Source organism: Hordeum vulgare, chromosome 6H (genome assembly GCF_904849725.1).
Source record: "Hordeum vulgare subsp. vulgare chromosome 6H, MorexV3_pseudomolecules_assembly, whole genome shotgun sequence".
NCBI lineage: Eukaryota > Viridiplantae > Streptophyta > Magnoliopsida > Poales > Poaceae > Hordeum > Hordeum vulgare.
Window position 1 is genome coordinate 553,709,883 of NC_058523.1, and position 19,839 is coordinate 553,729,721.

Below are 19,839 nucleotides of genomic sequence, written 5' to 3' on the forward strand. Positions count from 1 at the left end.
TTACGACGAGCTCTTCCTCACCTCCATAAACGAGAAACATTTCCTTAGTCCTTTTCAGGTACTTAAGGATATTCTTGACCGCTGTCCAGTGTTCCGCACCGGGATTACTTTGGTACCTCCCTACCAAGCTTATCGCAAGGTTTATATCAGGTCTGGTACACAGCATGGCATACATTAGAGAGCCCACCGTTGAAGCGTAGGGGACAGAACTCATCTTCTCTCTATCTGCTACCGTGGTCGGCGACTGAGTCTTACTCAATCTCATACCTTGCAAAACTGGCAAGAACCCTTTCTTTGAGTTTTCCATATTGAATTTCTTCAATATCTTGTCAAGGTATGTACTTTGCGAAAGACCTATGAGGCGTCTCGATCTATCTCTATAGATTTTGATGCCTAATATGTATGCAGCTTCTCCAAGGTCCTTCATTGAAAAATTCTTATTCAAATAGGCCTTTATGCTCTCCAACATCTCTATATCATTCCCCATCAATAATATGTCATCCACATATAGTACGAGGAAAGCTACAGAGCTCCCACTCACTTTCTTGTACAGACAGGCTTCTCCGTAAACCTGTATGAACCCAAACGCTTTAATCACCTCATTAAAGCGAATGTTCCAACTCCGAGATGCTTGCACCAGCCCATAGATGGAGCGCTGGAGCTTGCATACTTTGTTAGCACCTTTAGGATCGACAAAACCTTCTGGTTGCATCATATACAACTCTTCCTTAAGATTCCCGTTAAGGAAGGCTGTTTTGACGTCCATTTGCCAAATTTCATAATCATAAAAGGCGGCAATTGCTAACATGATTCGGACTGATTTCAGCTTCGCTACGGGAGAGAAAGTCTCTTCGTAGTCAACTCCTTGAATTTGTCGAAAACCCTTTGCGACAAGTCGAGCTTTGTAAACGGTTACGTTACCGTTTGCATCAGTCTTCTTCTTGAAGATCCATTTATTTTCTATGGCTCGCCGGTCATCGGGCAAGTCCACCAAAGTCCATACTTTGTTCTCATACATGGATCCTATCTCGGATTTCATGGCCTCAAGCCATTTGTTGGAATCCGGGCCCGCCATCGCTTCTTCATAGTTCGAAGGTTCACCGTTGTCTAACAACATGATTTCCATCACAGGGTTGCCGTACCACTCTGGTGCGGAGCGTACCCTTGTGGACCTTCGCGGTTCAGTAGTAACTTGATCCGAAGCTTCATGATCATCATCATTAACTTCCTCTTCAGTTGGTGTAGGCATCACAGGAACAACTTCTTGCGTTGCGCTACTTTCCTGTTCGAGAGGGGGTGTAATTACCTCATCAAGTTCTACCTTCCTCCCACTTACTTCTTTCGAGAGAAACTCTTTCTCTAGAAAGGATCCGTTCTTGGCAACAAAGGTTTTACCTTCGGATCTAAGATAGAAGGTATACCCAATAGTTTCCTTAGGGTATCCTATGAATACGCATTTCTCCGCTTTGGGTTCGAGCTTTTCTGGTTGAAGTTTCTTCACATAAGCATCGCAGCCCCAAACTTTAAGAAACGACAACTTAGGTTTCTTGCCAAACCACAGTTCATACGGTGTCGTCTCAACGGATTTAGACGGTGCCCTATTTAAAGTGAATGCTGCAGTTTCTAATGCGTATCCCCAAAATGATAGCAGCAAGTCGGTGAGAGACATCATAGATCGTACCATATCTAATAAGGTGCGATTACGACGTTCAGACACTCCGTTGCGCTGCGGTGTGCCAGGCGGCGTTAGTTGTGAAACGATTCCACACTTTCTTAGGTGTGTGCCAAACTCGTGACTCAAATATTCTCCTCCACTATCAGATCGTAGACATTTTATTTTTCTGTCACGTTGATTCTCAACCTCACTCTGAAATTCCTTGAACTTTTCAAACGTCTCAGATTTGTGCTTCATCAAGTAGATATACCCATACCTACTCAAATCATCGGTGAGAGTGAGAACATAACGATAACCACCGCGAGCTTCAACGTTCATTGGACCACACACATCAGTATGTATTATTTCCAATAAGTCGGAGGCTCTCTCCATTATTCCTGAGAATGGAGTCTTAGTCATCTTGCCCATGAGGCACGGTTCGCATGTGTCAAATGATTCAAAGTCAAGAGACTCTAGCAGTCCATCAGTATGGAGCTTCTTCATGCGCTTAACGCCGATATGACCAAGGCGGCAGTGCCACAAGTATGCGGGACTATCATTATCAACTTTGCATCTTTTGGTACTCACACTATGAATATGTGTAACATCACGATCGAGATTCATCAAGAATAAACCATTCACCAGCGGAGCATGACCATAAAACATATCACTCATATAAATAGAACAACCATTATTCTCTGACTTAAATGAGTAGCCGTCTCGCATTAAGCAAGACCCTGATACAATGTTCATGCTTAAAGCTGGTACTAAATAACAATTATTAAGGTTTAAAACTAATCCCGATGGTAGATGTAGAGGTAGCGTGCCGACGGCGATCACATCGACCTTTGAACCATTCCCGACGCGCATCGTCACCTCGTCCTTGGCCAGTCTCCGCTTATTCCGCAGTTCCTGCTTTGAGTTGCAAATGTGAGCAACAGCACCGGTATCAAATACCCAGGAGCTACTACGAGCGCTGGTAAGGTACACATCAATAACATGTATATCATATATACCTTTAACGTTGCCGGCCTTCTTGTCCGCTAAGTATTTGGGGCAGTTCCGCTTCCAGTGACCTTTTCCCTTGCAGTAGAAGCACTCAGTCTCACGCTTGGGTCCGTTCTTTTTCTTCTACCCGGTATCTGGCTTACCGGGTGCGGCAACAGCTTTGCCGTCTTTCTTGAAGTTCTTCTTACCCCTGCCTTTCTTGAAACTAGTGGTCTTGTTGACCATCAACACTTGATGCTCCTTCTTGATTTCTACTTCTGCAGACTTGAGCATCGAGTACAACTCGGGAATGGTTTTCTCCATCCCTTTCATGTTGTAGTTAAGCACAAAGCCTTTGTAGCTTGGTGGGAGAGACTGGAGGATTCTGTCAATGATAGCATCATCCGGAAGTTCGACTCCAAGTGAAGTCAGACGACCGTGTAACCCAGACATTTTGAGTATGTGCTCACTGACAGAACTGTTCTCCTCCATCTTACAGCTGAAGAACTTGTCGGAGACTTCATATCTCTCGACACGGGCATGAGCTTGAAAAACTAGCTTCAGCTCTTGGAACATCTCATATGCCCCGTGTTGCTCAAAACGTCTTTGGAGCCCCGTTTCTAAATTGTATAACATGCCACACCTGACCAGAGAGTAGTCATCACTCCGCGCTTGCCAGACGTTTAGAACGTCCTGGGCTGCTGCGGGAGCGGGAGGGTCACCTAGCGGCGCATTAAGGACATAAGCCTTTTTAGCTGCTTCAAGGATGAGCTTCAGGTTGCGAACCCAGTCCGCATAGTTGCTACCATCATCTTTCAGCTTGTTTTTCTCTAGGAATGCGTTGAAGTTGAGGTTGACGTTGGACATCTACAATATTTATAAAGACAACTTTTAGACTAAGTTCATGACAATTAAGTTCATTTAATCAAATTAAGTATGAACTCCCACTTAAATCGACATCCCTCTAGTCATCTAAGTGTTACATGATCCATGTTGACTAACCCGTGTCCGATCATCACGTGAGACGGACTAGCCACCATGGTGAGCAACTTCATGCTGATCGTATTCGACCATACGACTCATGTTCGACCTTTCGGTCTCTTGTATTCGAGGTCATGTCTGTACATGCTAAGCTCGTCGAGTCAACCTAAGTGTTTCGCGTGTGTAAATCTGGCTTACACCCGTTGTATGCGAACGTTAGAATCTATCACACCCGATCATCACGTGGTGCTTCGAGACAACGAACCTTCGCAACGGTGCACACTTAGGGGAATACTTTCTCGAAATTTTAGGAGGGATCATCTTATTATGCTACCGTCGTTTTAAGCAATAAGATGTAAAACATGATAAACATCACAATGCAATCATATAGTGACATGATATGGCCATTATCATCTTTGCTCATTCGATCTCCATCTTCAGGCATCGCATGATCATCATCGTCACCGGCGTGACACCATGATCTCCATCATCATGATCTCCATCATCGTGTCTCCGTGAAGTCGTCACGCCAACTACTACTATCACTACTACTATGGCTAACCGTTAGCAATGAAGTAAAAGTAGCAAGCACAAGGCGTTGCATCTCATACAATAAATTAAGACAACTCCTATGGCTCCTGCCGGTTGTCATACTCATCGACATGCAAGTCGTGAAACCTATTACAATAACATGATCATCTCATACATCATACATGCAACATCACAACTTTGGCCATATCACATCACATGACAAACCCTGCAAAAACAAGTTAGACGTCCTCTAATTGTTGTTGCAAGTTTTCCGTGGCTGATTTGGGTTTCTAGCAAGAACGCCTTCTTACCTACGTGACAGCCACAACGATGATATGCCAAAGCTATTTACCCTTCATAAGGACCCTTTTCATCAAATCCAATCCGACTAGAGTAGGAGAGACAGACACCCGCTAGCCACCTTTATGCACGATGTGCATGTCTGTCGGTGGAACCAGTCTCACGTAAGCGTACGTGTAAGGTCGGTCCGGGCCGCTTCATCCCACAATACCGCCGGAAAAGAATAAGACTAGTAACGGCAAGAAAATTGATAAAATCATCGCCCACAACTTTTGTGTTCTACTCGTGCATAGAATCTACGCATAGAAAACCTGGATCGGATGCCACTGTTGGGTAACGTAGCATAAATTCAAAAAAATTCCTACGCATGTTCAGATCTTCCTATGGAGAGACCAGCAACGAGAGAGGGGTAAGAGCATCTTCGTACCTTTGAAGATCGCTAAGAGGAAGCGTTGCTAGAACGCGGTTGATGGAGTCGTACTCGCAGCGATTCCGATCTAGTGCCGAACAACGGCACCTCCGCGTTCAACACACGTGCAGCCCGGTGACGTCTCCTGCACCTTGATCCAGCAAGGAGGAGGGAGAGGTTGGGGAAGAAGACCAGCAACACGACGGCATGGTGTTGGTGGAGAGACGAGGTCTCCCGGCAGGGCTTCGCCAAGCGCCGGCAGAGAGGAGGAGGAAGAAGTGCAGGGCTGCGCCGAGGGAGAGGGAAAACTGTGTCCTCCAAAGGCCAAAAGTGCCCACTATATATAGGGGAAGGGGAGAGGGGGTGCCACCCCTAGGGTTCCCACCCTAGGGGGTGTGGCAGCCCTCCCAGATGGGGGGTGTGGCGGCCAGATGGGAAGGAGGGGGTGGCGCACCCCTCTGGTGGGCCTAAGGCCCACCTAAGTTAGGGTTCCCCCCCCTCTTTTTCTTTCCCCTGCGCCATGGGCTGAGTGGGGAGGCGCACCAGCCCAACTAGGGGCTGGTTCCCACCCCCACTTAGCCCATCTTACCTCTTGGGGTCGCAGCCCCCCTTCGGTGGTCCCCCGGGACCACCTCCGGTGGTCCCGGTGGTCCCGGTACGTTACCGGTGATGCCCGAAACACTTCCGGTGTCCGAAACCATCCGTCCTATATATCAATCTTTACCTCCGAACCATTCCGGAGCTCCTCGTGACGTCCGGGATCTCATCCGGGACTCCGAACAACTTTCAGTAATCTCGTATAACAATTCCCTATAACCCTAGCGTCATCGAACCTTAAGTGTGTAGACCCTACGGGTTCGGGAGACAGGCAGACATGACCGAGACACCTCTCTCAACAATAACCATCAGCAGGGTCTGGATACCCATGGTGGCTCCCACTAGCTCCACGATGATCTCATCGGATGAACCACGATGTCAAGGATTCAATCAATCCCGTATATGATTCCCTTTGTCTGTCGGTATAGAACTTGCCCGAGATTCGATCGTCGGTATACCTATACCTTGTTCAATCTCGTTACCGGTAAGTCTGTTTACTCGTTCCGTAGCACGTCATCGTGTGACTAAATCCTTAGTCACATTGAGCTCATGATGATGTTCTACCGTGTGGGCCCAGAGATACCTCTCCGTCACACGAGTGACAAATCCCGATCTCGATTCGTGCCAACCCAACAGACACTTTCGGAGGTACCCGTAGTGCACCTTTATAGTCACCCAGTTACGTTGTGACGTTTGATACACCCAAAGTACTCCTACGGTATCCGGGAGTTGCACAATCTCACGGTCGAAGGAAAAGATACTTGACATTAGAAAAGCATTAGCATACGAACAATACGATCTAGTGCTAGGCTTAGGATTGGGTTTTGGTCACCACATCATTCTCCCAATGATGTGATCCCGTTATCAATGACATCCAATGTCCATGATCAGGAAACCATGATCATCTATTGACTAACGAGCTAGCTAACTAGAGGCTTGCTAGGGACACATTGTGATCTATTCATTCACACATGTATTACTGTTTCCTGTTAATACAATTATAGCATGAATGATAGACGATTATCATGAACAAGGAAATATGATAATAACCATTTTATTATTGCCTCTAGGGCATATTTCCAACACTCAGGGCTTAATCACTCGCTGACAAGTGGGCCCAAGGCCAAGTCAAACCTCAATTAGGGCTGGTCAGCGCGGGATTAGTCCCAGATAGGCTGACCAGTGGGTCCCCCCTGTCAGGTTTGACCTAAACAGGTCGGCTGACCTGCTGACGTCAGTCTGATGCAATAAATAGAATTTCCAGTATAAAACTAATTCAGGAAATTGCTAAAACTTGTAAAATTCATAGAAATTAATCTGTAACTCCAATGAAAATAATTTATATATGAAAAAGTATCAGAAAAATTCAAGGATTCTGAATATGCTATTTTCAACTATGTTTGAAAAAGTTACAGAACCCTAAATTGTGGAATAAGGAATAATTCAATTTCTATAATTACTTTTTAAATGGAATTTGGAAAATTATTCAAATTTCATTATGAATACAAAGATCACCATTGTCCTAATTACAAATCAGTACCATAACATGACATTTCATGCATGCTAACATCAAGTTGATCTGAGCATCAGGTCGAATCAATTAAACCGGTATCCGAGAATACCCCGTTTGAATTGCTATTCGAATGTGATTCAAATCAACTCTAAAACTAATACATGTTGAAAATAGTAACTTATCACTTTGCATTCTCATGCCATGCTCATGCATCATTTTGAGTGCATATGATTGTTATTGAATGTTGCCATTCATTTCGGTAGGCTCCGCACCCCCGGATTCCACCGAATATCCGTCCGACGGATATCGTTCCTCCTCTGAGCAACAAGGCAAGCAACCCTTTTGATCATCTCGATAAATCCCATGTTCTTGCTCCTGCACTTATTTATTGCATTAGGATCAAATGCTTCAACTGCTTTTGCCACGTTAGTTGAACCCACTTCCTTTGCATGACCTAACCTTGTCACAGTAAATAGCCGAACCTTGCAACCTAGCATACCTGGTAGTTGCTTGAGCTATGATGTGCCTTATCCTGCTATGCATGCTATGCTTAGAGTTGTGTATGGTCTGTCATCTGGGAGTTGAACAGAAATGTGGAATGTGTTCGGTGAGCAAAGGTTGTGTGTTGAACTTGATTTGGTAAAGGTACCGGTGAAAGGCTGTGTAGGAGTACATGGCGGGTTGTTTCATTGGAACCGTCCTTAGGAACTGAGTTCCGTGTATGTAATCCAAGACTAGATACTACCACATGCTGGGCCCTGAAATATGACCCCGCTCGGCCTATTAATCGCGTAGTACTCGGTCCAGGAATTGCAAGTAGTTTCTGGTGTTTATAGTAATGCTGGAGGCCGTGCATGGTGCTGACCTGAGAGGTGTACTGTGATGCGGTAGGCAGTGGCACGGTGTACCAAGTGGCACCCGGATGGTGGGCTTGGGAACCCTGCGCACATCGTTTGAGGCCGGACTTCCGTACGGGTTACTCTCATATAGGCGATAAACCTGGACTAGGTACTAGTGTGGTTAACGGTCGTGGCCGACTCCCTCGCTGGGCTTCCGCTTGAAGGTTGCTGAGGTGCATGACGTGCACATGGCGATAAGTGGCGAGAGCGTGTGTGACGAAGTACACCCCTGCAGGGTTATGATCTATTCGAATAGCCGCGTCCGCGGATATGGACTACTTGGAGACATATGTTGTTCATAGATAACTTCAACGGCTACTCACAAAATTGCCAAGATAAGCGTGAGTGTCGTGGACGGCATTTCCGTACGGAGACGGAATGATTCCACGATGGTGTATTGTTGTGGTGTTAGTGGACTCGTGTGCGAGTAATCAAGTTGTCAAAATTATTTAAAAATGCAAGTGTCTAGCCACGAGTCAAATGCTGGCTTTCCGCATGAAACCCCGCAATACCTTTTGATACCTTGCATGAGTAGTTAGTTCTCCTAAAGTCTTGCTGAGTACCTTCGTACTCATGTTTGCTTAATCAATGTTGCAGAGGTTGCTAATGACCCTAATGGAGGGTTCTTCGTAGACACCGACGACAACGAGTAGCTGGTGTCCCAGCTACGATCTGGCCCTATGTCGGCTCTGTAGTATAGTCAGGCCATGTGCCTTCTAGTTGCCCTGTCTGTACCCAGACAGTTTATAACTCTTCCGCTGGCTTGTATTTGTATGACTGCTATTATGGGTCGTGAGACCCTTAATGTGTAATATTATGTGTGTGGCTCTTCCGAGCCTCTTAAATAAAGGTTGTATGCTTATGGTTATGTTGTGATGCCATCGATGTATCTATACATATCGGTATGCCATGCGTACGTGTGTCGTACTTGATATGTATGGGGTTCGATTACCTAGTCGTGAACTTTAGTAGCACTCCTTACAAGGAAATGCCCCTTTGTGATCCAACGAGCCTTGGTAGTTCGCTACTGCTCCGGACACATTGGTTGACCAGCATGTGTCCTTCTTAGCTGATGTGTCTGTCCCCTTTGGGGAAATGTCATGCGACGTAATGGAGTCCTTGTAGCTTGCTACGACTCGTCTACGTTCGCTGATGACCGACACCTGCTTTGTTGGGTCATGTATGCATGTCCTTGTGCGGTACTGCCACTTTGGTTTATGACTAGACATGTCAATCCGGGTTCTTTGACATTGGATTGCTAGCGACACTATCGCATACGTGAGTCAAAAGACGCAAACGGTCCCGGCTAAGGTAAGGCTGCAGCCGTGGGGTTAACCGTGCGTGAGACCACAAAGGGATGCGATGTGTTACAGGCTGGATTCCTATGGCTTAGGATCAGGGTCCCGACAGCGTTGGTATCAGAGCCTGACTGATTGTAGGATTACTAAGCCAAACTGGTCGAAGTTGAGTCTAGAATTGCTTTAGTTATATATAAGGGAATTGTTTGTGGAAGGGAACGTAAGACTCTTGTTCTCTTCTAAAGTTATTCTATTCTGGTCATCCTCGTCTCTTCTGCGGGAATTAAGGACTAGGTTGCTCATCTTCCCCTAGGCTCGTGTTTCCGATCGGTAGCTTATAGGACTACGGGTCGAGAGATATTGGGTTTCTTTTATTCCTAGGAAGCAGGAAGTAAGTTTGGTGACCAGAGAGTTGAACTTGATAGTTGAGTGGTTACGCTATTCCATTTTTGGGTCGTCTCAAAATTTGTTTTTGAGCATTTACAGCCGTTATGCTGCCCAATTTTTCATCCAGAGCGCTAATGCTTTTGCATTACTCTCTATTTACAGATGCCTGGCCGTCCTTCTCGTCAGGTGGTACGTCTGACCAGGTGCATTGATGTACCGGGTCATACGGCCATGCTGGTCAGGGTGATGTCGTGTGCGATTACCGCTGGTACCCTGAGTACACAGTGGAGGAACAGTACCGAGACTTCAACCAGAGCCAGTACATCTGCACTGTTAGGGTATTTCCAGACTACCCTGGAGCGGAGAAGCCAATCCATTGGTCCTATGGGTTGGGGGTCACTATTGACATGGCAGTACAGGATGCCGCCTATTCAATGCTGACTATTATGAGAGCGAGACATGCACTGCTGCAGAATTCAGAGTTATGTTATGTTCCGGCATCTCAGCCTGGTGAAGAGGGATACCTCAGTGGAGTCTATTTTGATTCTTCTATGGAGGATCCACTACTGCAGTCCACTGTTGAGATGCTAGAGAACAGAGACAGGGATGCTCGTGCTCTCCGCATGGAGCTTTATGCTACCCGTGCCCGTCTGTGGACAGCTTTGACGCAGCTGGCACCGGTAGTCCAGACAGGGTATGGAGAGATGGAGATGCTGAACCCTGTTAGGACCCATCTTCCGGCTCACGTTGACTGGCCAGCTATAGGAGGAGTCACACCTCTTCGGGGACCCCTGTTACCACCAGTCAGGGGACCAAGGCCACATCCGTGTCCTTATGGATCCCAGGGATCTCAGGCTAGAGTGTTTCCTGATCCGCAGGTTGAGCTTCCAGGCCATGGAGGTAATCTCTATGAGATGTTCTATGCGGATGCCTGAGCTGTGAGCGGAAGGATAGTATGTTAGTAGCCGTACTTTCACAGTCCTGCGTGACTTGTGAAGTATGGTTGTAATGTGAAATGAATTCCGGAGGCCTAGATAAATAATGTATAGGAAGCTTGTAAGCCTCTGATGAGTAGTTTCACAATTTCAGTAGTTTGCTCTTCGGTTAAGGGTGTACTGAACTATGTAAGGGTGTGTATGAACCATGGTGTATATATAGCAGTTGCTTGTTACCATGCTGTTCGGATATTAATTTCCGCATTCCGTGTGTTCAGTACAATCTTAATCCATAGCTAGTATTGATATGATGTTGGTCTAAGCTATGAGTTTGTTTGTCAGGATGGTGTTCACCAGGTTGAACCGTGCCCCTGCTCATGAGCAAGGCGAGGGTAGTCAAGCGTCGCAGGAAGACCTGCCTCACCCACCCTCTCTGGTGGAAGTGATGCTTGAGGCAGAAAGAAACAAAAGGGAGACCAACCGACTGCTAGAGCGTATTGAGCAGAATACGGCTCGACGGCCTAGGAATGCTGCAGTGTCCCTCAATGACTTTGTGAAGTTGAATCCTCCAAAGTTTCATCATTCCGTCGATCCCCTCGACGCTGATGACTGGCTGTGCAGCATCTCACGCAAGATTCGCTCTGCGAATGTGTCTGAGGCTGACAAGGTGACCTTTGCGGCGTATTTCCTGGAAGGACCCGCCAATCTGTGGTGGGAGAATTTTGAAGCTATGCGTCCCGCTGAACCAGTGGCCACTTGGGCAGACTTCAGTGCAGCTTTCCGTCTGCACCATATTCCAGAGGGCCTAATGGACAGAAAGAGAGAGGAGTTATGTGCCTTCACTCAGGGAAAGTTGTCTGTGGATGCCTATAGCCGCGAGTTCGGTAACCTCGCCCGCTATGCAACAGAGGAGGTGTCTACTGACGCCAAGAAGCAAGCAAGATTCCGTAAGGGTCTGAGCCCTGAGCTCCGTCGAGACCTGCGCCTCCATGAGTGTGCATGTTTTCAAGCCCTAGTCAACAAGGCGATCAGTGCCGAGACTGGTCATACTGACTTCGAAGCCACAAGGAAGCACTCCCGTGACTTCGGCTCGTCTTCTGGTTCCGCGTTCCCAAAATGCAGGATGTGGGTTCCAAACAGTTCTCTGCCGCCAAGATACACTCCGAGGCCATCCTACGTGGCGCCTCAGATGAATCAGGCCAACCCTCCAGCAAAAGCTTATGGTGGTCCAGCTAGCAATGTTGCACCACGTGCCAACCAGGTGATATGCTACAAGTGTGGAGAACCAGGGCATTATTCCCATGAGTGTCCTCAGAATGTGGGTGCCAAGCAACCCGGAAAGTCCGTCGGGCAAGCCAAGTCAGGCAAAGCGTACTATGTGAAGCCAACTCCTGCACGTGGCCGTGTGAACTATGTGTCAGCAGAAGAAGCTGCAGAGGATCCCGACGTCATGCTGGGTACGCTTCTTGTTAATCATCACCCAGCGTCCGTTCTCTTTGACACTGGGTCTTCTCATTCCTTCATTTCAGAAAGTTATGCACAATTGCATAACATGTCTTTTTGTGATATGCCAATCCCATTGGTTGTCCAAACCCCTGGTAGTAAATGGCAAACCTCTAGGATAACCTATGAGAATGAAATTCTAGTAGACAGGCTAGTTTTTCTAGCCTCTTTGATAGCTTTGAAATCTTCGGATATTAATATCATCTTGGGCATGGACTGGATGTCAGCTCACTATGCCAAGATTGATACTCACTCTAGAAATGTCCAGCTTACCCATCCCTCGGGTGAGATAGTAAATGTCTCCACTCGAGTTGCCAAATGCCAACTCTATTCCCTAAATGCCAACCCTCTTCCGGAACTTGAAGACATTCCGGTAGTCCGTGACTTCCCGGATGTTTTTCCAGAGGAACTGCCAGGAATTCCACCTGACAGAGATGTAGAGTTTGTGATAGATCTTGTTCCGGGAACTGTCCCAATAGCCAGAAGACCATATAAGATGGCACCCCTGGAGCTAGCCGAACTTAAGAAACAACTAGATGAGGCCTTCAACAAGGGTTTCATTTGTCCTAGCTCTTCTCCTTGGGCTTGTCCCGTCCTCTTTGTCAAGAAGAAAGACGGAACGGATCGGATGGTTGTAGATTACCGACCAGTTAATCTGGTCACCATTAAGAACAAGTATCCGCTCCCCAGGATCACCGATCTGTACGATCAGCTCGCTGGATCCTCAGTCTTCTCCAAAATGGATTTGAGGTTGGGATACCATCAAATCAAGATTAAGAACGAGGACATTCCAAAAACGGCTTTTGTTACTCGTTATGGCCAATATGAGTACACCGTTATGTCCTTCGGTTTAACCAATGCCCCAACCACTTTCTCTCGGCTGATGAACTCAATCTTCATGGAGTATTTGGATAAATTCGTCGTGGTATACCTCGATGATATTCTCATCTACTCGAAGAATGAACAAGAACATGCCGAGCATCTAAGGCTGGTATTGATGAAACTTCGAGAGCATCGCCTTTATGCCAAATTTTCAAAATGTGAATTCTGGTTACCAGAAGTGACCTATCTAGGCCACGTAATCTCTGGTAAGGGTATTGCTGTCAATCCCGAGAGAGTTCAAGCTGTCCTTGATTGGACTCAACCTGAATCGGTTTAGCAAGTTAGGAGTTTTCTTGGTCTAGCGAGCTATTGTCGCCGCTTGTCGAGAATTTCTCCAAGGTTGCAAAGCCTCTAACTGAACTCCTCAAGAAAGATAAAAAGTTCGAGTGGACACCACAGTGTGAGCATAGTTTTCAGGAACTGAAAAGACGCCTGACTTCCGCACCTGTGTTGCTACCACCAGATTTTTCTAAGGACTTTGTTATCTATTGCGACGCCTCGCGACAAGGATTAGGTTGCATTCTCATGCAAGATCGTCATGTGATTGCATACGCATCTCGACAGTTGCTCACATGAGGATAATTATCCCACACATGACCTTGAGCTTGCAGCTGTGGTCCATGCACTAAAAACCTGGCGACATTACCTTCTGGGTAATCGTTGCGAAATTTTCACTGATCACCAAAGTCTGAAATATATCTTCACCCAGCCGGATTTGAACCTCAGGCAAAGACGGTGGGTTGAGTTGATCTCGGATTACGACTTAGGGATAACTTACACCCCGGGGAAGGCCAATGTTATGGCCGATGCACTAAGTCGCAAATCTTATTGTAACAATTTGATGCTACAACAAGGTCAACCACATCTCCATGAGGACTTTCGGAAGTTAAACCTTCATATTGTTCCTCAAGGATTCCTTTCTACCCTGGTGGCGAAGCCTACCCTTAAGGATCAAATTATAGCTGGCCAAAAGCGTGACAAGGGTATATCACGGATCAAGGAGAATATTTTTAGCGGAAACGCTAAAGAATTTTCCATGAACGATCAAGGTGTTGTGTTCTTCCAGAATCGTTTAGTGGTTCCTAAGAACCCACATCTAAGGCAGTTAATCCTTAAGGAGGCTCATGATTCTCCTCTCACCATTCATCCCGGTAGTACTAAGATGTATCAGGACTTACGCCAGAGGTTCTGGTGGACTAGGATGAAGAGAGAAATTGCTGAGTTCGTTGCTAACTGCGACGTTTGTCGTCGAGTTAAGGCCGAGCATCAAAGGCCTGCTGGCACCCTTCAACCTCTAGCTATTCCTGAATGGAAATGGGATAAAGTTAGCATGGATTTCATTACCGGATTTCCCAAGACCAAGAAAGGAAATAATGCTATCTTTGTGGTCATTGACCGTCTTTCCAAAGTGGCTCATTTTCTTCCTGTTCGTGAGAGTATAACAGCTAGCCAGCTAGCAGAGTTATATATCTCTCGAATAGTGTCTCTTCATGGTGTTCCCCTGGAAATTAACTCGGACCGTGGGAGTATCTTTACTTCTCGCTTCTGGGAAAGTTTTCAGAATGCCATGGGGACTCACCTATCTTTTAGCACTGCTTTCCATCCCCAATCAAGTGGTCAAGTAGAAAGAGTGAATCAAATTCTAGAAGATATGCTCCGATCTTGTGTTATATCGTTCGGTATGAATTGGGAGAAGTGCCTTCCATTCGCCGAATTCGCTTATAACAATAGTTATCAATCAAGCTTGGGCAAAGCCCCTTTTGAAGTTCTCTATGGACGAAGATGTCGAACACCTCTTAATTGGTCAGAAACCGGAGAGAGGCAACTCTTTGGTCCGGATATGATCCAGGATGCAGAAGAGCAGGTTCGCATTATTCGTGAAAAGTTGAAAACAGCCCAGTCTCGTCAAAAGAGCCAATATGATCGTCATCATAAGGCTGTGACCTTTGAAGTTGACGAGAAGGCTTACCTTCGGGTTACACCTTTGAAGGGTACCCATCGATTCGGTATCAAGGGCAAATTGGCTCCTCGTTACATTGGTCCTTTTCGCATTCTTGCCAAACGAGCAGAAGTTGCCTACCAGTTGGAGCTTCCTCCGCATCTTTCCAAGGTTCACGATGTTTTCCACGTCTCGCAACTCAGGCATTGCTTTTCGGATCCTATCCGTGAAGTGGACCACGAAACGCTTGATCTCCAAGATAACCTTTCATACCGAGAATACCCCATGCGTATTCTTGATCAAGCTGAGCGTACCACTCGACGTCGAAACCTCAAGATTCTAAAAGTTCAATGGTCAAATCATTCTGAAAAGGAGGCAACTTGGAAAAGAGAGGATCGTCTCCGACTTGAATATCCTGCGTTATTCCCGACGACTTCTAAATCTCGGGACGAGATTCTTTTGAGTGGGGGTGAGTTGTCACATCCCTAACCCTTAAGCAAGTTAGTCTTGTGCTCATGTCTTCCTTGCATTTGCATCTAAGAAGTTTCAACAAAAACAACAAAGTGGCAAAGGAAAAACTCAAAACCCTAGCCACTATTTCAATTAAAGAAAATCTCAAACTAGTTCAAATCAATGAACCCAAAATGGCCTCAAGAAATGTTCAAACTTTCTGATAAATCATGAAAGTAAATGAGCATTGGAGAAAACTATTTGCTTGACACTTTAAGCATTTTAAATTAATGCAAAAGCCACTGGTTTCAAACTTTAAAATTTGAAATCAGAACCTATAAATTTCCAAAAATGTTGAAAACTTTGGAAATGGTTGGGAATGTTATAACAATATTTCAGGAGGTCTAAAATATTTTTTCTTTTTGTTTTGGAGCTGAAATAATTAGCAAAACAATAGTTAGCAAAACAGAAAAACAAAAACAGAAAAAAAAATGGGAAACCCTTACCTGTCGCCTAGCCTGGCCCGGCCCATCTCCCTCGCTCGTCCCCTCCCTCGCGCCAGTAGGCAGCAGGAGGTGGCCGCCGCCTCCTCCGGCGCGGCCACGCACCTGTGCGCCTGCCTGGCCGCCGCCTCGTGCTGGCAAGGCCGGGGATAAGCCCCCCGAAGCCTTCCCTATCCATTCCCCGCATCGGCTCTCTCCCTCCTCCCGGATCCCCTCCTCCTCCTTGCTGCCGCCATTGGAGCCGAGCTCGAGCTCGAGCCGCAGCACCTCTAGCCATGGGATCTCGCCTCCGAGTAGTCTGTTAGCTCCGCCTCGTCGCCCTGGTCATCTCAGCAGAAGCCGAAGCTTCCCCAAGCTCTGCATCGCCCCCAACGCCGTCGTCTTCCACCTCCGGCCGTTGGACCTCTCCCGTCGATTCGCTCGCTCCGGCGCATCCCCGAGCCCCTCTTCAGCACCATCGGAACCGCCGTGAGCTCGTCGTCGTTTCCCCTCTCGCCCCACGCTCTCCCGTGCATCGTAGCCTAGTTCCCCACCAAGGCCGAGAGCTCCTCGCCGCCGGCCATATCATCGCCGTCGCTGTGGTGTCCGATCCACACGCTCGAGCTAGGATTCGAGCTCCTGGAGCCTCTAGGAGCGTGTCGAGCCCTCCAGCTGCCCTCCCCGTGCCCTAGAGCCGTCTCTCATAGGAGGCCGAGCTTCGGCCGCCGCTCCGGCTCGTCGCCGGCGCCTCTTCCGGCGACCCTAGCCTCCCCTGATGCCCCTGCCAGATCGGCCACTTCGCCAGCGTGCCGTAGCTGCAAACCGTGTGCGTTTTGGTGCTGTGCAGTGCCGTTTAGGTCGCCTCCGGCGAGCCCTCCACCGCGGGCCTGGTCGCCGGCGACCACCCTCCGGTGGGGGTCGACGTGGCAAAGCTAACCCAGCATCTCAGGGCTTAATCACTCGCTGACAAGTGGGCCCAAGGCCAAGTCAAACCTCAATTAGGGCTGGTCAGCGCGGGATTAGTCCCAGAGAGGCTGACCAGTGGGTCCCCCCTGTCAGGTTTGACCTGAACAGGTCGGCTGACCTGCTGACGTCAGTCTGATGCAATAAATAGAATTTCCAGTATAAAACTAATTCAGGAAATTGCTAAAACTTGTAAAATTCATAGAAATTAATCTGTAACTCCAATGAAAATAATTTATATATGAAAAAGTATCAGAAAAATTCAAGGATTCTGAATATGCTATTTTCAACTATGTTTGAAAAAGTTACAGAACCCTAAATTGTGGAATAAGGAATAATTCAATTTCTATAATTACTTTTTAAATGGAATTTGGAAAATTATTCAAATTTCATTATGAATACAATGATCACCACTGTCCTAATTACAAATCAGTACCATAACATGACATTTCATGCATGCTAACATCAAGTTGATCTGAGCATCAGGTCGAATCAATTAAACCGGTATCCGAGAATACCCCGTTTGAATTGCTATTCGAATGTGATCCAAATCAACTCTAAAACTAATACATGTTGAAAATAGTAACTTATCACTTTGCATTCTCATGCCATGCTCATGCATCATTTTGAGTGCATATGATTGTTATTGAATGTTGCCATTCATTTCGGTAGGCTCCGCACCCCCGGATTCCACCGAATATCCGTCCGACGGATATAGTTCCTCCTCTGAGCAACAAGGCAAGCAACCCTTTTGATCATCCCGATAAATCCCATGTTCTTGCTCCTGCACTTATTTATTGCATTAGGACCAAATGCTTCAACTTCTTTTGCCACGTTAGTTGAACCCACTTCCTTTGCATGACCTAACCTTGTCACAGTAAATAGCCGAACCTTGCAACCTAGCATACCTGGTAGTTGCTTGAGCTATGATGTGCCTTATCCTGCTATGCATGCTATGCTTAGAGTTGTGTATGGTCTGTCATCTGGGAGTTGAACAGAAATGTGGAATGTGTTCGGTGAGCAAAGGTTGTGTGTTGAACTTGATTTGGTAAAGGTACCGGTGAAAGGCTGTGTAGGAGTACATGGCGGGTTGTTTCATTGGAACCGTCCTTAGGAACTGAGTTCCGTGTATGTAATCCAAGACTAGATACTACCACATGCTGGGCCCTGAAATATGACCCCGCTCGGCCTATTTATCACGTATTACTCGGTCCAGGAGTTGCAAGTAGTTTCTGGTGTTTATAGTAATGCTGGAGGTCGTGCATGGTGTTGACCTGAGAGGTGGACTGTGATGCGGTAGGCAGTGGCACGGTGTACCAAGTGGCACCCGGATGGTGGGCTTGGGAACCCTGCGCACATCGTTTGAGGCCATGGCGGAAACCTCGGCCGGACTTCCGTACGGGTTACTCTCAGATAGGCGATAAACCTGGACTATGTACTAGTGTGGTTAACGGTCGTGGCCGACTCCCTCGCTGGGCTTCCGCTTGAAGGTTGCCGAGGTGCATGACGTGCACATGGCGATAAGTGGCGAGAGCGTGTGTGACGAAGTACACCCCTGCAGGGTTATGATCTATTCGAATAGCCGCGTCCGCGGATATGGACTACTTGGAGACATATGTTGTTCATAGATAACTTCAATGGCTACTCATAAAATTGCCAAGATAAGTGTGAGTGTCGTGGACGGCATTTCCGTACGGAGATGGAATGATTCCACGATGGTGTATTGTTGTGGTGTTAGTGGACTCGTGTGCGAGAAATCAAGTTGTCAAAATTATTTAAAAATGCAAGTGTCTAGCCACGAGTCAAATGCTGGCTTTCTGCATGAAACCCCACAATACCTTTTGATACCTTGCATGAGTAGTTAGTTCTCCTGAAGTCTTGCTGAGTACCTTCGTACTCATGTTTGCTTAATCAATGTTGCAGAGGTTGCTAATGACCCTAATGGAGGGTTCTTCGTAGACATCGACGACGATGAGTAGCTGGTGTCCCAGGTACGATCTGGCCCTACGTCGGCTCTGTAGTATAGTCAGGCCATGTGCCTTCTAGTTGCCGTGTCTGTACCCAGACAGTTTATAACTCTTCCGCTGGCTTGTATTTGTATGACTGCTATTATGGGTCGTGAGACCCTTAATGTGTAATATTATGTGTGTGGCTCTTCCGAGCCTCTTAAATAAAGGTTGTATGCTTATGGTTATGTTGTGATGCCATCGATGTATCTATACATATCGGTATGCCATGCGTACGTGTGTCGTACTTGATATGTATGGGGTTCGATTACCTAGTCGTGAACTTTAGTAGCACTCCTTACAAGGAAATGCCCCTTTGTGATCCAACGAGCCTTGGTAGTTCGCTACTGCTCCGGTCACATTGGTTGACCGGCATGTGTCCTTCTTAGCTGATGTGTCTGTCCCCTTTGGGGAAATGTCACGCGACGTAATGGAGTCCTTGTAGCTTGCTACGACTCGTCTACGTTCGCTGATGACCGACACCTGCTTTGTTGGGTCATGTATGCCTGTCCTTGTGCGGTACTGCCACTTTGGTTTATGACTAGACATGTCAATCCGGGTTCTTTGACATTGGATTGCTAGCGACACTATCGCATACGTGAGTCAAAAGAAGCGAACGGTCCCGGCTAAGGTAAGGCTGCAGCCGTGGGGTTAACCGTGTGTGAGACCACAAAGGGATGCGATGTGTTACAGGCTGGATTCCTATGGCTTAGGATCGGGGTCCAGACAGCTATCTCCAATATTTTTCACATATTACAACTGATTGTCGAACTTCATATGTATACCTCGCCGGACTTTATTATTTCTCCACCGGCTTGTCCACCGGCTTCTCCATCAGTGGAGCTATCACCTTCTCCGTCATTGGAGCGATCTCCTGCCCCATCGGCTTCATCTTCGTGTCGGTCGACCTCCATTCCATATCCAGAGGGGTTTAGATATGACGATGGAGATTCAGCTGGTTCAACGTCGGGGCGGTCTTTGATTATATCTTCGAGAAGTTCTTCCTCTTCGAGGTTCCTGATATGTGGATCCATAATTCTGCAAAAAACGGACATTTGATTAACTAATAAACTAACAAACTATATAAGAGGGGTTGGAAACTTCGAAGTGTCGTTTTATATAG